Here is a 16,986-nt window from a genome sequence, read left to right on the forward strand (position 1 = left end):
GCTCTGTGTGTGGTGATTAGAAAAATAATAAGTTATCAAAGTTTAATCTTTGATCTAAGGAGCAAAAATTTGAGCCATGGATTGACTTGTACTTCAAATTTGCAAAAGACATGGATGAAAGGAAAAAAACCCTAGATTTATTAAGTATATACTAAGTACCAGGAGAAATTCTATAAGTCATGAGTATGTTCTGTTTCTTAATAAATTTAAGTAAATTACCATGTGGTTGACTTACACAGTATCATCAAGTACAGGCATTCATATTGAATATAATGAGTAATACCTGGTAGTAAACCTAATACAAGCACATATCTCAATGAATGTGATCTATATTCCTCTTATTAAAGCCTCTGTTATCTTTGTGTAAAATTTATTATTTATTCATTTTTAGTTTCCCTTCCACTTATGGGACAGATTTGTTTTTTCAAATTGTAGCTAACAACATGCCAATATGCCAATGTGAGTCTTTATTAAGGCAATGTCTTTATGGCCAAAGAACAAAAAATGCTTAAAATACTTTGAAACTAACATCATTTTAAAAATTCTGTATTCAGTGTTGCATGAACTAGTTAGCGGTCAGGAATTCCTGGAGGACATAGGTATAGTTTTCTCCCACTGCTCCTAAGTTATCAGCAGAAAACAGATGGGGAGGAATTTTCCTGAACCCCATTTCTGATCTGAAAAAAAATTTTATAGAGTGTTTAACTGGAACACGATCAGTTGATCCTGAATAGAGTAGCTGTAGTGGCTTTTAATGCTTCTTCAAAATTTCTTTGCTTGACTCTGTTAACGACAAAGCTGAGAATGTAGCTCCTTCCCCATTGTAGCAATGAGCAATTGATGATTGCACATTTTGTGTTGCCATGGCAATTGCTCAGTTAATGCTGCTTTCCCCTCCATCCCTCCCTCCCTGCCTCCCTAATTTCCTTCCTTCCTTCCTTCCTTCCTTCCTTCCTTCTTTCCTTCTTTCCTTCCTCCCTTCCTTCCTTCCTTCCTTCCTTCCTTCCTTCCTTCCTTCCTTCCTTCCTTCCTTCCTTCCTTCCTTCCTTCTTCTGTGCTTCCCTCCCTCCTTCCCTCTCTTTCTTTCTTTCTGAAAGCAGTGAATGGTGAGGAATATAGATTTGGGTACTAAAAGATTTAATTTCAATAGAAGTCCCAAGACTTATTATAATTGCTCTTAAAATTATATGGTGATGGTTTGAGCTGTTAACTCTGTCTTCTGTACCTATACAAAATATATGGATGTTTTATTTAGAAACATAAAATGTGAATTGATATTAAGAAATTTCCCCCCTTTTCTTCTCAACCAAAGGTATTCTATAGATTACTTTGAAATGAAAATGTTACCTGGGTGTGTGAGCTGAGAGTTTGGACTTTCCATCTGACAATGAATGACACCGTATTTGACCTTGAAGAGGGTACTGGACCTTACCATTGTCTATATGTAGAAGCAGGAATGATTCAGATACCTAATGATTATTAAAAATGCTTTGATGCCTCAAATGAAATAACTACATGCTTTAGAATTAAATATTTAAAATGGATATAATTTCATGATTTTTCATTATTTCATTGTGAAGAAAATGTGTTTCAGGAATTACAAAACTGTCTTAGAGTCAAATATAATAAAGCACAGCATTGTTAATAGGCTTACCTAGAAAATTAATAAAAATCCAAACCTAAATTCAGGTTCACTGGGTTTTCATTTTTTAAATCGATTTCTTTTCATGGCTTTTGATATTATTTCTCCTGTGATTCATCAAAGAGAATAATAAGAGGTATTATTATTGTTGTTTGTGAGGGTAAAACATATTGTGTCATTAGATCAATGTCCTCTCATCAAATTTGGTTATGTCCTGGTTCAGAAGTGCTTATGTAACTTAAGAAAATGTAAAATATATTTGATTCTTAGTTTCCTCATCTGTAGAGCTTTTGTGATTTATTAATAAAATAGGGCTTTTATGTTATATAATATCTACATCAGAAGACATTTTGTAAGAATTAGATTAAGATAAGTATAAAATGCTTCCCAACTCTAATGAGTTATACAATGTATGGCCTTATTTTTGAAGGCAGCATGTGGCCCAAGTAGAGAGGGCATTAAATATTAGGCTTACAAGTGTTGACTTAATTTGTTGTGTAATGGGAAAGACCTGAAAGATTTTAGAAAAGGCAGTACAAATGCCAAAGTAGAACTTGGGGAAGATTTAACCTTGCAGCAGTTTGTGTGACAGACCAAGAAACAAATAGAATGATGGTTGTGGTATAGGATAGTTAGAAGACTAGTACAATATTCAGGTGAGAGATAAAGAAGGATCTGAACCAGGTAATTAACTGGGTCTCTTTCTCTCACCCAGGCTGGAACGCAGTGGTGCAATCATTGCTCTCTGCAACATCAAACTCCTGGGCTCAAGCAATCCTTTCACCTTAGCCTCCTGAGTAGCTGGGACTACAGGGACGTGCCACCAAGCCGTGCTAAATTTTTTTTGTATGTTTTTATAGAGATGGGGTCTTGTTATGTTGTTAGGCTGGTCTTGAATTCCTGGGCTGAAGTGATCCTCCTGCCTCAGCCTCCCAGAGTACTTGAATTACAGATGTGAGCCACCGTACCCAGCCAAGTATAATTTAAAAAAAAAATCAGGCCGGGCGCGGTGGCTCACACCTGTAATCCCAGTACTTTGGAAGGCCGAGGCGGGCAGATCACGAGGTCAGGAGATGGAGACCATCCTGGCTAACACAGTGAAACCCTGTCTCTACTAAAAATACAAAAAATTAGCCGGGCGAGGTGGCGGGCGCCTGTAGTCCCAGCTACTCGGGAGGCTGAGGCAGGAGAATGGCGTGAACTCCAGGGGGCAGAGCCTGCAGTGAGCTGAGATCATGCCACTGCACTCCAGCCTGGGTGACAGCGAGAGTCCGTCTCAAAAAAAAAAAAAAAAAAAAAAAAAAAATCAGGTAGGTGCAAAAGACATAGCAATAGAATCTTTGGGATTTTAAGTTTAAGAATCTTTGAAATTTACACTTTAAGAATGAAGATGAGGCATTAAGTAAAGACAGAATGAAATATGGCTTAGAAGTTTAAATCTCAGGCATACATGACAAAATTAGAAAATTTAGGAGAGGAAACTGGTGCTTATAAAAGATGATAAATCAGCCTTAGAGTATGTTGACTTTGAGGAGTTGGGAGGGCACTCCACTGGTTGAGAGGGCACCCCATTTAATGACAAGAAACATTAAATGAAATCAGAGAAGTAGAAGATCAAGTGATTAGAGGATGAAGAATCATTTGCAAGGGAGTAATAGTAGTAGTCCTGAGAATGACGGTCTTAGATGAGAAAGATACTACAGAGACAGAGGGATAGGTATTATCGTATTAAGAGGTTGTGAGAAAGTGGGGCTCTTGAAAGGGGCTAGAAGGAAGGGTCAGATAAATTAAAGAATAAAAATATTAGCATTATGGATGCCAAAGAATGAGAGATTTGATATTTTCATGGAGATAGGCCGTTCAATTTTTAAAAATATTTTATTGGAGGCCAAGAAGGAAGGGAGGGTGACTATTAGAAATGCCAATTTTGAGGAGATGATCAGTGAGGAGTGGGAGGTTGGAGATTGTATCTGTTTTCTTCACTATGTCACCATCACCTACTAGGGGCCTCACATACATGAACTATATAGTAAATATTTTTATGAATGAATTCATGGTGAAAACCAGATTGCTAAAGTTCAATAAATGAGTTGGTGACAGGTAATTAAAATTAGAGAATGTAGGCTGCTTTTCTAAGATATTTGCAGTGGTACAAAAATTATATCATGGACATATGTCACTACTACTAATAGCTAAGATTTATTTGTAGCTTATTATTATTTCATTAGATCTCAGCAATCTTATGAGGGAGGTACTATTATTATCTCTATTTTAAAATTGACAAAACTCAAGCATAGAGAGATTAATAAATTTGCTGGAAGTCATATAGCTGGTCACAGAAGAAGCTAGGATATATCTGCTCATATCATCCATCTACTTAAAATTCTTCATTAGATTCCGCATTGAATCCTAGTGTCTACCACAATGTCTGTCACACTGAGGTGTTTGTTACCTTCCTGCTGATGAAGAGACTGAGACATAGAAATCAAGCTACATGCTCAAGACCTGACAGAGTTAATTTTAGTGGTGGAGATAGAGGTTGACTCAGGCACGTTGAGTCCAGAGCCCCTGTTTGTAACCACTATACCACACTGCCTCCAATTACTTTATGCCTGACATGTATGGCTATGTATGAGATTGAGTTTTGATAGAGTATTAAAAAACAGAATTAGAAATAGTAAATAAGGAGAAAAGTAAGTGATTAAAGCAGCAAAGAATGTGATGACAAATATTAAGTCTGGTAGGAGTGGCAGAGTGGGAGAAGTGTAGATAATTCAAATTCATGGAGAAACAGGGGTTCTGAGTGATGTTGAGATCTGAGACGTGTGCACTAGTGGATGGGTGATGATGGGTAGAACTGCAGGTTATGAATGTTGAACATTTTAACACTTATGACACGAGGGTGTTAAAAAGACTGAATGAGATGAGCTTTTGGAAACAAATTTAGACAAAGAAGAATTCTTTTTTCCAGGCACAGTGTCTCAGAATTATTGATAGGATCACATGTTACATACTAATGCTATTCACATGATGGGGATGATCGTCTGGGAGTTTATCTGTGGCAGGTGCTAAATCCCATGTTGGAGTCTTCCAGTTCTACAGTTGTGAGTCCAGAGAAGTTCTTCTAGATGTAAGTTCATAGGATTTGCTTAAAAAAAAATCTACAGAACCTAGTCCCACACCTTATATGTAGGAATCATTCAGTAAATATGTGCATAATGGAGATTGTGCTTGGTAAGGGGACTCCTCTTTCTTCTGAGAAAATGTTACAGCAGGTACACTCCATTCTTTAATACTTTCTTAAAAGATGTTGATTAATAACTTTCCCAAAGGAAGTCATTTGAGGGACATGTATTCAGTTCATATCTAAGGGATTTTGTTTGGAATTTTAGTGATCAAGGTTGAGATCTCATGGGTAACAGAATACACTATGTATTCTGTTATTCTATTTAAATAGGACTCCCGTTGAACTTATTGCCACAGTGCACCACTACCTCAAAGCCTGAGATACAGAAACTTGAAATTCTTCCCACTGCTCTGGTGTCTTTCAATGCTTACTTGGTGAAACAACCAGTTAATGTATAAGTACAGCTACTGGATTGTGGACTTCAGAAAGAAATGTTCCAAGAATTAGTAGTAGTTATAACTGAAAAGACATAGCCTGACTCTAAGGAGAGAACTGCATTTGAGATTCATTAATCTTACAGGCTGGATTTTTTTCCCCTTCACCCACATGGACACACACACATATGCACACAGGTACACATATACCCTTTCCTCAATGAATCTTTTATCTAAAAACTTGACGTTTTTTCTAAGGCAGACTGCACATCAGGATACATGTAGGACCTCGTGTGATATAAAACATAATTCTTCTTCAACAGGAGACATTTCTTTAGACTCTGATTCATTACTCGTTCAGGAAGTTGGGAAAGAGGCAATGAAAGGCAAAAATGAGCCACATTTTAACATAACAGATAGTCAACTTCCATAGACTTTTGTGTCCTCCTTCAGAGATTTTTTCCCCTCTTCGAAACTTTTGCAGATAAAGTTTTTAACTATGCTGTATTAGCCTCAGTGATAACCCAGTGAGGGTCAGTCTATAACTGCCTCTTGGATTGCAAGAGAACAGAAGTTAGAGTCGAACTAATAGCATGCAGGGAGTTCAGTGCTTTTGCTGCTTTGAAGCCTGTCTGTCAATTTTTCTTAAAATACACACGTACATACACTGCCTTCAGTCCTTTCACTGACTGATTAATGTGGCTCTGTTCCTGCAGGCTAACACATACTGCATTCTCCTTGTTTCTAGCAGCCAAGCCCCTCTGGTGTTGCCCAAATTATACCTGGTTCTCTTCTACGAATTATTGTGATGATTAAAAACGTTTGATGATATACCATTTTTGGATTCCAGACCTCCTGTCAGATAATAGAGTCAGAAGAGTGGGGCTGCTACAGTTATTCCATATCAATACTCTGAGTTCAAATAAAGTGTCAGGATGACTAAGTACAAGGGATTTGTGGAATGCTTTAATGTTGCCTCATTTCAAATCACTTCATAAGCAGCCTGGAAATGAGCTCAATAAATTCTGTTGGAGGAAAAAAAAAAAAAAGAGCCCTGTATTCACTACAGAAAAAGTAGGTTGCTATTTTATAATTAGGCCTCTGGGCTGGTGAGAAGGAGTCTTATTTCCTGTTTGAAAGCCACTTTGTAAGCTCTGTGATGTGGAGATGGCTAAATGAGTATGAAATATTATAATTAAGGACATCACAAGCTGTTTATCTTATCAACAGTGTTTTTCCTTAAAGGCTGCCTCATTGACCACTTGTGTATTATAACCACTGTTTTTTCATGATTTGCCAGTTGTAACCAACAGAGGTTTATCCGGCTCTAAGGGGGCGAAGAGGTGATATGGATAGCAGCCCAGCAACAGAAGTTACTGAGAGACCTACATTGCTTTTATTTTGCTTGGATCAGGCATTCTTTTCATTAACTGCAATAAGCTGTTTGTTTATGGAAAGAAGTGAGTTTGCAAAAATTTGACTGAACCTGGTGAGGGCGTGTTACATGCTGTCCAGGGCCAGGCTGTGAGTGCTGTCTTGGACATCTCGCCCAGAATTGTGTTTTTGTTTCAAGGCTAACACAGAAAACCAGTCTTACTTTGGGAAATGAGAACTGGTTTATTATTGATTGGATGGAAAGCAAATGGCCAGGTCTGTAGTCTCCACTGTAATTTAAAAGGCTCTATATTATGATAATCTTTTGACCTGCCAACTTTCTTGTTTTCGTTCAACAGTGGGAGAGTGGGTCTTGCTCTTCTGTACTACTCTGATTGACAATTCTCACCAGGTTCTACTGAAAAGATCTAGATCATAGCCATTTGTCTCATAAGCCATTTGGCTGAACTGAAAGATCAAATCATGTATTCACAACATTTTGCCTTAGTGTTGATTTCTAAAAGATCCTAGTTCTTAAAAAACACAGCAAAATCTAATGTGTTCTTTAGATGCAGTTGGTGTAGCTGGACATTCAGTATTTGTTGGTACTTGGCAAAATGATGGAGAGTGACAGGTTTTTATTCTAAATTCTATCCACAAACCTGCTTTGTGCTAGAATCTGAAAGCCCCTTCTATATTCATGATTTCTCTGCCATTTCTCCTCTAAAATCTTTTTATGTATATAACAAACAGCTTTATGAAATAATGATAAATTTCATCACATTAGAAGTGTTAAGGCCGGGCGCAGTGGCTCACACCTGTAATCCCAGCACTTTGAGAGGCTGAGGTGGGCGGGTCACCTGAAGTCAGGAGTTCAAGACCATCCTGACCAACATGGTAAACCCTGTCTCTACTAAAAATACAAAACTTAGCCAGGCGTGGTGATGGGTGCCTGTAATCCCAACTACTCAGGAGGCTGAGGCAGGAGAATCGCATGAACCTGGGAGGCAGAGGTTGCAGTGAGCCGAGATTGTGCCATTGCACTCCAGCCTGGGTGACAGAGCGAGACTCGGTCTCAAAGAAAAAAAAAAAAGAAGCGTTAATATCTTCTGATAAGGTTTTATGGATACCCAGGGCCACTGCTTATGGTTTTGACCTTGTGTACTGCATAAACACATCAGGCCAAGAAGTGAGTGGAGAATAAAATCTAGTTTACACTCACTTCACGTAGCTCTGCACCTTGGGACAGGTTTGGATTTGCATGGGGGCATGGGTTACTTTTTCTAAATTCACTGCCCATAGAACATGCCTGTGCCTAATTTGCACAAAAGCACCACATAAGCTAGAGCTGGGCTCCATGTTACTTCCCCTAAAGTAAAAAGAAATAGATCTATAATAGCTTTTCCCTTATCACGGGGGTTTTTCTGAATACCAGGGCTCCTGAAATAACCTTATATAGACAGAAGCTGACTTTGCTTATATGCATAATTATTAAACAAATACATTGTTTGTAGAGAATGCCAACATGTAAGCTATTGAATGACGCCATATTCCAGAACACAGGTTGGCAAACGTTTTCTGTAATGAGCCAGACATTAAATATTTTAGGATTGCAGGCCATCCGGTGTCTGTCACAATTGCACCTCTGCTATTGTAGCACAGAAGAAGCCATAGAAAATCCAAAAATGAATGGGCGTGCCTTTGTTCCAATAGAACTTTATGTATGGATGCTGAAAGTTAAATTTCTTGCACTTTCCACATGTTACCATTTAAAAATGTAAAACCCATTCTTAGCTTGAGAGTCACACAAAAATAGGCTGCAGGCTAGATTTGGCCTCTGTTGCCAGTAGTTTGTTTGCTGATCCCTATTCTATATAACTTCCAAGTAAGGCTTTTTCTTTTTCTAGAGGCTGGAATGGGGTAGAAGAAGAATTCTCTGAACTCTTCTGCTCTTTGGAATGAGCATCTTAACCTCACTGACATACTTTGAGACCCTGTCAGATTATCAAAAGAGGAAATGACAAAGAGGTGACATTTTAAAAAACCTAATTTATTTTAACTTTTATATCTATTTAGTTGTTTTTAGGAAGTAAAGCATAATATTTCAATATTATTGAAATGCAAGAGAGGATCACCATGAATTGAGATGTACCTGTTCAGAAATCATGCTTCCTGCCATCCGACTGCTAAGTCCTATTTGATGTCAGCATAACTCTTGTACTCATTCATTCACTTACTCGTTTATCAAATACTTGAGCTCCTGCTTTGTGGAGGACCCATGACTTGCTTAAAATGAGGGGAAGCACAAATCATAGGAGAAAGTGTGAACCCCTAGGAAGTTCCAGAAGCAAGAGGTGAAGTGCAACAGCTACAGAAGGCTGGGAAACAGCCACCAACACACAGCCTGGCTTGTGAGTTTGTCCTGTGAACAAATGTGGCACACACCCTAGGAGGAGAAGAGATGGAGCCCCAAGTGACAGCAGAATGTAAACAGCAACTCAAAGCTACCCCCAAAAGAATATCATTCAAGTGTTCACTCGGAGCTTTTACCTACAGAAACTGACATCTTAGCAGCTTAATATTCTACGATGAAGGACAGTTATACTTTATACGCATATCTGTCAGGAACATAAGCCTGAATTGTTTTCTCTTTTCTCCTGAGAGTTCCATATTTTTAACAAGTTCCTCTTTCCATCTGTAGTTGATGCCCTGATTTTCTGCCATGCTCGATGCATTCTTTCATTATTTCCAGGACAGCTCCTCCGAAGTAACGCCCTATCACCACACCACCTCATCATTACCTTGCACATGGGTAGAATTCCCTGACAGAGAAATGTGCAATCGCACCTTGGTTTTTCAATGGAAACCTTAATTGAATTGAAAAAGAGAAGAGTTAATGTGACTTATTATAGTTACCCCAAACCCTGACAACTTTCACAGAAATGAAATACATGGGGAAGAAAAAAATTATTCTGACTCCAAAGTGCCAAAACATCAAGATGAAACATAAAACATGAAAAATGCAGTCCACTGTCCAGATATTTTGTCTTTTAAATGGCATGCATGTTGTATTTGCTAATTTAGCTGCCTTAAAACATACATTAAAATCTACCTAGAATACGACAGTGACATAAATGTATTAATTGTATGTAACATTTGTGGAGGTCTTCATATTTTCTGATGCTTTTCACATGCCATATTTGACTAATAACCAGTGAGGTATGAACATCAATTCCATTTTACAGAAGCGGTAATTGAGGGCCAAGATGTGAAGGGACCTGCCTCAACTCAATTGGCAGGAAGTCCAGGCAGGGGATGAGATTTCAGTCCAAGTAAGTCACAGGTTCCTGTGATAATGTGTTTGTTATACCATATTATCTTTTTATTTGACAAAATTGCACTAAGACTGCCATTAGCTCCCTATGTGAGTGTGATCAAAGAAACTAAGCTATATAAGCTACAGCCTTTGATTTTTAATTGTTGTTATTTGTAGAATCTTTTGTTGAGAGTCTCAACTCATCCTATAAGCTCTCTGCTACCTCTGCCCCCAAAATGTTGAAACCTGGGCTAAGATTATTTTAGTTGTTACCTGATGCTTCCCTCACCCAAGAACTTAAATAATATGGCATATTTAAAGTATTTGAATATCAAAAGGTTCAGCAAAGCCAAGTGTCTCGTATAGTATTAGGCAGATCTACCCTGGGCATTGGGTGTAACAATTTATCATTATGGGCAGATGCATAATTAGTCTCATTTCTAATGACACAGAGATACAAATTTCATGTTTGATGTGATCCTGCCAAATAATTTAACATGGTGCAGTTAAAAAATGACATGGATCATATATTTGGTTAGTGGTCTGTGAGGGAAATGAGAGTAAATCTGATTTCAGCCCCGTCAAGATGGGGCATCCCCTGCATCCAGCAGCCTCATATGAGAATGTTTATTTAAAAGGGTTGGGGGGGTGGGGTGTATATGTTTGTGAGACTGTGGTATGCTTAACTGCTTTCCACATCTAGAATAAATATTTACCTAGAGAAAAATCTTCAAGGCATTAAGGAAGACAACAGTTCTCTCTCTTAAGACAGAGAAACACATAAAATCACAGGCATTTGTGGGCTGTCAGAGTCCCATGTGATAAACACTGGCACTTTCATGCACATTTTTGCATCTCTGCTGGTACCCTCTGCACTAACATCCTGCAGGTCCTCTTCCCTCCCCTTTACAAACTTAGACAAACAATATGACCATCTTAACTTTAAAAAAGGGGGCAAACCAGGTCCAGGGAAGATGCAGTGTAGGGTTTTTTTTTTTTTTTTTCTCAATCTTTTCTTCTGTTCCCTAATCCTGGACCTCACTTTCTCCACTGAGAGGCCCAGGAGGTCACGGTTAGTAAAGATATGAAATTAAATGAATGACAGTCCTGTATAAACGGAGATATTTTCCAAGGAAAGTTGCTGTTTTGCTTGTTGAGTCACTGATTAATTCAACAAACATGTGTCAAATGATTATCTATCAGCGGCTATGCTAATCACTGGTGTGCCAACTTCCACTGACCACCCCTAAATTGAATAAACAAATCATAGCCTAGTGGGACAATGGACACATAAGTGACACAATTAAGATACAGTATGATGAGGGAGGTGCTATGCATCATTAAACCAAAAGGGAGGAAAATTAACACAGACAAAAGAGAGTAAGCTGAGGTTTCTTGGAGGAGAGAAACACATAGACTCATAATGTGGGGCTTCTACCTGCCAGGGCTTCTGCTTGAAGCTCACCTTCCATCATCCTGGGGCTTACCAGTGGGGGACTCACATTTGTCATTTCTCTTTTCTTGTTTTACCCTCAGCCGTGGTGCTGCATCCTCTCTGGCTTCTGCTCACTGAGGGGCAAAGCCCATGAGCTGTCACTGCTAAAGTCTGCAGGGGAAGCTGTGGTTGTAATTCATATGCTAGTGCTGTTGGACTGACTGAAGCCACCGTCTCTGGGCTAGACCTAGCACAGGCCTCGGCACTGAATAAAGGCTGCTGAAATGAATTGGATTGCTGGTCATCCCTTTTATCCCCTGCTTGAGCCTGCTGCACCATTAATTTTGAATGATGGCTTTCCCCACTGTTCCTGCTGCCATCTACGGCATATGCCACCAATCAGAGAAGATGTATGCTCTCACTTTCTCTCAGGGGAAATAGCTCTGAAAGTTTTTTGGTTAGCTGATCCCTCTCTTCAGAATGCAGGGGCATCTGGGCAGTGGATTCTTCTCCTGCTCTAGTCAGGAGAAAAATAAATAAAAGCCTCACTTCTGACCCCGAAGCATTGGCTTTGGACAAAATTTTTGTGGCTCGATGCTCCCTTTCCAAGAATAAAATCTTTTTCAAGACTATATCTAGTCTGTCATGCAAATAGAATTCAAATGGCTTAGCAAAGCCAGCCCTCCAGATCCCTGCAGACACATGGAATTCTCCAGAGAATCCACTTTAAAATCAAAGAAGTGTAAAAAGTAAAAGTAGGGGAAAAACTACAGAAAGGCAGGGCACAAAAAATGATTGCATGGAGAGCAGAGGACTTATTATCCCTACCTAATGTAATTCTCCTGCACCTCAACATTACAGATTCTCCGATTCAACTCCTAAAAGAATCTTTTCTTTGTCCAAAGGGAGTAGGTACTGGCTGAATTTCTGAAGGAAACTCATTGGTTTTGGGTCTTTTCCCCACTTGGGTCACTATGAAAACTAACTGATGTGATGCTGCCTTTAAGTAGATGAACAAAAATAAGAGTTTGGGATTGGTCCCCTGCAGAGTGGTAAGAAAGAATAAGAATGGTTAACTAAGGTGATTGTCCTACAGGAGGTTTAATATATTTCTTTTTTAACTAGGGAAAATCTGGTCCCAGATGAAACTCCAGAATACCATAACATTTAGAATATCCTAATATATCGCAATGATTTTTAAATTTGGTGATAGAAGATGACTTGTAATTAAATATCAGTGATTGCTTTTACATAAAATATTTGCATACTTTTTTCCTGATGGTTTCTTTTTGCAAATATCTAGAACCCTTGGCTTGAATGATGACTTTCATGTTAGAATTGATCTCTTTGGGGTTTCTCTGAATATAACTGGGCACATTTTAGATGTACAACACTTATTTGTTAAATTACATTGAATGACATTTGAAATTATATCGTTTACTTGGCTTAAACCCTTGGACTTTCAAGGAACAGATTACTGTAACTCAGCAATGTTTTAGCTACAAAATAAGAAGTGTGCAGCCTGAACACAGTTGCTGTCTTTTTATTATTTCTCATTTTGATACATTTCTTATGCTGTTGGCTATTTTATTAGTACCCTCTGTTGCAAAATATTTTTCTTTAGCATTGTATCTTCATAACCATCAAGGTGGCTTACCCAGGGTTTTCTAATGCTCAGCATGCCCAGGAATTGTAATATGGTAAATATCATGTGGGCAAAGTGATTGCATTTAAAAAAAATCTGTCAGCGACTGCATTCTTTCCCTGTTATTTAGGCATATTGATAATATATAGACAGCCTCCTTTAGGAAATATGACATGATTTTTGATGTATCTTTTCTTATCGATTATAACTTAGAATTTTTTAAAAAGTCCTTTAAAAAATCCATATCTAAATTTGGAAGTCCGAGTTTTGTAATTTCAAACACATTGCTCCATTTTTAGAAGTGCCTTGTTTGATTAAGCTCATTAGCTTGGGTATATGGGCAAAAGCCATTGCAACTAAATTAATTTTGTATAAAACAATTGTTGTTTCTTATCAGCTTCTCTTTCAATGTGTTCTCCTAAGTGAATATTTTACGTAGGAACAAATACAAACACAGTTTTTATCATCTTGTGACATGTAAAGGATGATAGACTATATGTTTCCAATATAGCTTTTATTTATACAACCATTATTTACACAATGTGTGGTTATATTTATTATTTATTGTTTTCACCACCCCTTATTCCTCAAAAGCTTAGAAACAGCTTACAATAATATATACAAGGATATGTGATGCATATACTTTGGAAAATTCGTTAAGAATCTGCCAAATTAATTCAATACTGATAAATGTTGTAAAGATAATAAATGCCTGTTATTATTTTGAGCTTTTAGGTCACTGTCCATCATATATATATATATATATATATATATATATATATATATATATATAGCACTGAATACGAAATCATAGTGGCAGACCTCTTGGCTTACAAATGGCTAATTGTATTCATTTCCTGATTATAATTGGGGGAGTCATTGCTGATTATCTTCTGCAAATCTTGCTTTGTGAGTTCTATTGACATTCAAACAGAATGGGCTATAAAGTCATTTGTGGTTATTACTCAATACCTTTTGTCTAATTTCCCTTCCCCATGTAGCCTATCACCCAGCAGGAGATCTTTCATGTCAAAGTACTTAATTACCTTGCCCGAATCAGTGAAGGTTAAAAACAATACAAAACAACCAAACAAAACAATACAAAAAACAAATATGGCATATTTATATAGCTTTTTTACCCTGATTCATAATTTGCTTTTACATGTTTGACTGGAGGCTAATTTCAGAGCTCAGTGGAAGTCAAAGAAGCTGTCTCGAAGGCACGGCAAATCTTTATTACCACCTGTCTTGTTCTTGGAGCCCTGCCCTGTTGGGAGGTCAGGAGACCATGAATTGGGAAAGAAAGATGCTACATCTGCCACATGTTTTATAAAACAGTGGTGTGTGTGAAGGTACTCATGTTTATGTATATGTTAAAGAGAGCAAACATCTTATTTGTGTATGTATGGATATGTCCATTGTATGTAAGTTTGTATGCATACGTGAAAATAAATAAAATACAAATAAAATAATTCAATTAAATGCAATCTGTGTCCTCTGTGGGCAAATAATGAAGACTTACACCGTCTTATATTTTTACCCACTATATAATGCTGTGTCTTTGTAGATCTAGAGCAGATAAAGCCCACTGGATAGGTGTAAATCTTTATTCCCCAATACCAGAACATTTTTCCTCAAATGAATTCTATTATTTTTCCTTGCAGCTGTGAAGCTTTTCTGGATAAGGGTCAAGGATATCCTCATGACTAAATGGTAAGCTTTTTATTTAGAAATGAAGATTTACTCCCCTAGTCCTGCTCGTCACCAAACCAAATCGTTTTGTGTTTCTTTTCTTTGCAATATTGCACATAGCGAATTTCGTATAAATATTCCTGTGATAGCGATATTTCTCCCTTTCCTCTTCAAGGCTTTTACTTGTAGAATACATTGTTGGTTTGGATGCTGTTACTGCTTCTGACCTCCTCCCCTTGTTTTTAGAAGCACCATGTGACCCTAGAAAGGCAATGCTTTGAGTGTGTTTCTACTTCACCTGTGAGAAAATCTAATGTATTTCATCATTAGACTCCTGTGGAAATATACAATGAAAGTAGGGGATCTGGTTAGCGCCGGAGGCAAAGTACTACTAACTCATCCCAAAAGATTGCTTTTTGATTAAGGGGCTCTTGCTGTAAGGTGCTCAGCCTTTCTTGCAGCTGATATGAACTGCTATTCTTGGCTGTATAACCTAAGTTGAACATCTGATTTTTTATTTTAAAGAAACAGCAATTATATTAAGGAGTCCTCATTTGCGGTATAATTCTTGAAAATTTCAAGTAGAATTCAATAAGCTGACTGAACATTATGCCAAAGAGTTAGGCAGAAATTCGTAAGGGAGAGAAGGTGGTGGGGAAAGGTAGAGGGAAATTCTACCCTAAATGTTTCACAGGTAAATGGGACCGTGTCAAAGACAATTCAGACTAGAAATCTGCTCTGCTTTAAGAAAATGAATGGTGGTCCAATGAAAAGCTGAGCTTAAAAAACATAACTTTTTTCTTCTTTCTCCCATGCCCTGAAGAGTTAAAATAGCTTGTTCTTAGTTTTGTGAAGGGAGAGAGAAGGAAGGGAAAGGGAGTAGGGGTAAACCCAGGGCAACTATATAATTTATTGTCCAAACTAGGACGCTTTTGGAGTTAAAGGTACTCTAATAATAATTACACCAGATAAAAGGCATAAGTCGGGACTCTCACAGGCAAACTGGGATGTTTGGTGACCCCTGGGAAGTACAATTAATGGGGCTTTTTGTCCCTGGTCTTTTAGCCTTGCTGTGACCATGAGCTCACAGTGGAAGCATCATTTCTATTGATGGCTTTTTTTTCTTCAAGGTTTCTGATCATAAACTGTCTGTGGTATAGGCAATCTCAATTACACTTTGTGGTGGGATAGGTTTTCTGTTCTTGGCATTCTGTTATTAGATTAACAAGCATTTTATTGTTTCTTTTGTATATGGGCTTTTCATATTTGGCACAATTGGAATGTGAAAAAAGAAAAAGTATTTAATAGGACAGCTGAAAAAGAACATCAAAGCCCACTATTTGAGTTATCTTTAACTGTTAGCTATCTTTTGTTCTTCAGAGCCCATCAATCTATGAATTCTGTCTCTTTTCTTTATATAATGATACTGTTTTCTCATTTTCGCCGGGAAAGGAAGAAGGCAGAAAGAAACTTGTTGTGATTGTTTTCTAAAAATCCCAGTGATTTTTCTTTCACAGTAGGGCTTTTTCAAAAATGAAATGTATAATAATTTTAGTATATAATTTTGGCCTGACATGATAGCCTTTGACATTTCTTAAACAAAGTTTGAAACTAAAGAGATCAATTTGAAGCAAGGGTGATTGTGTACTAACATTAGGAAGATGTACTTTTTTTGGTTTTATTCATCAGCTTTAGGGCTTTTAGATGGTCGCTTTCAGTCACATTTTTTATGAAAAAACAAGACTCATGTAAATAACTGCAAGGCTCTTGTATCAGTTTGAACCCAGAGAGCGCGCCAACAAACAACACAATGTGATGTGGAGCAACACGCTGTTTTAATGAGCGCCTGGGTGCAGACGGGCTGAGGCCTAAAATGGCATCAGCACCAAACGAGGATGGGGCAGGGGTTTTATAGTCTCCTGTAAACAGGAAATGTCTCAGTCTGATGTAACTGCTATGCGGTACCCTGATGGCCTCTCTCTGGGTCTTCAGGGGGTACCTGTCTTTGGGCCAGCTCTCTTCCTGCTTCTGCTGTCTTGCTGACACACGCTGCTGGTGCAAGTGGTCTTGCGCCTTGGGACTGGACCTGAGAAAGGAGGAGTTATTCCTTCTCTTAAGTTTTCAGGCCCCGGGGAGAATCCTTCAATAACGAGAAAGTTCACTTGAGGAAAGAAAAGTGAAAATGAAGCTAAGTCATTGATTTAAAACATCATATGGTCAGATTTCTTGCAGACATTTTGGATATATTATGCTTGATGAGAGAGCAAACAAACCAACCAACAAACCCAAACAGTGATGTCACAACTTATTAAGACCTTATC

At 38.0% G+C, this 16,986-nt stretch overlaps 1 long non-coding RNA gene across 1 annotated transcript in view; it reads left to right on the forward strand.

The window, feature by feature from the left end:
• Positions 1–16,986, forward strand: part of LOC104006913 (uncharacterized) — a 505,712-nt gene that overhangs the window by 77,635 nt on the left and 411,091 nt on the right. Inside the window, exon 2 of the long non-coding RNA XR_010158107.1 lies at positions 14,638–14,686. This is a non-coding gene — a long non-coding RNA (uncharacterized LOC104006913). The remainder of the gene's footprint in view (positions 1–14,637; positions 14,687–16,986) is intronic.

Source organism: Pan troglodytes, chromosome 5 (genome assembly GCF_028858775.2).
Source record: "Pan troglodytes isolate AG18354 chromosome 5, NHGRI_mPanTro3-v2.0_pri, whole genome shotgun sequence".
Classification (NCBI taxonomy): domain Eukaryota; kingdom Metazoa; phylum Chordata; class Mammalia; order Primates; family Hominidae; genus Pan; species Pan troglodytes.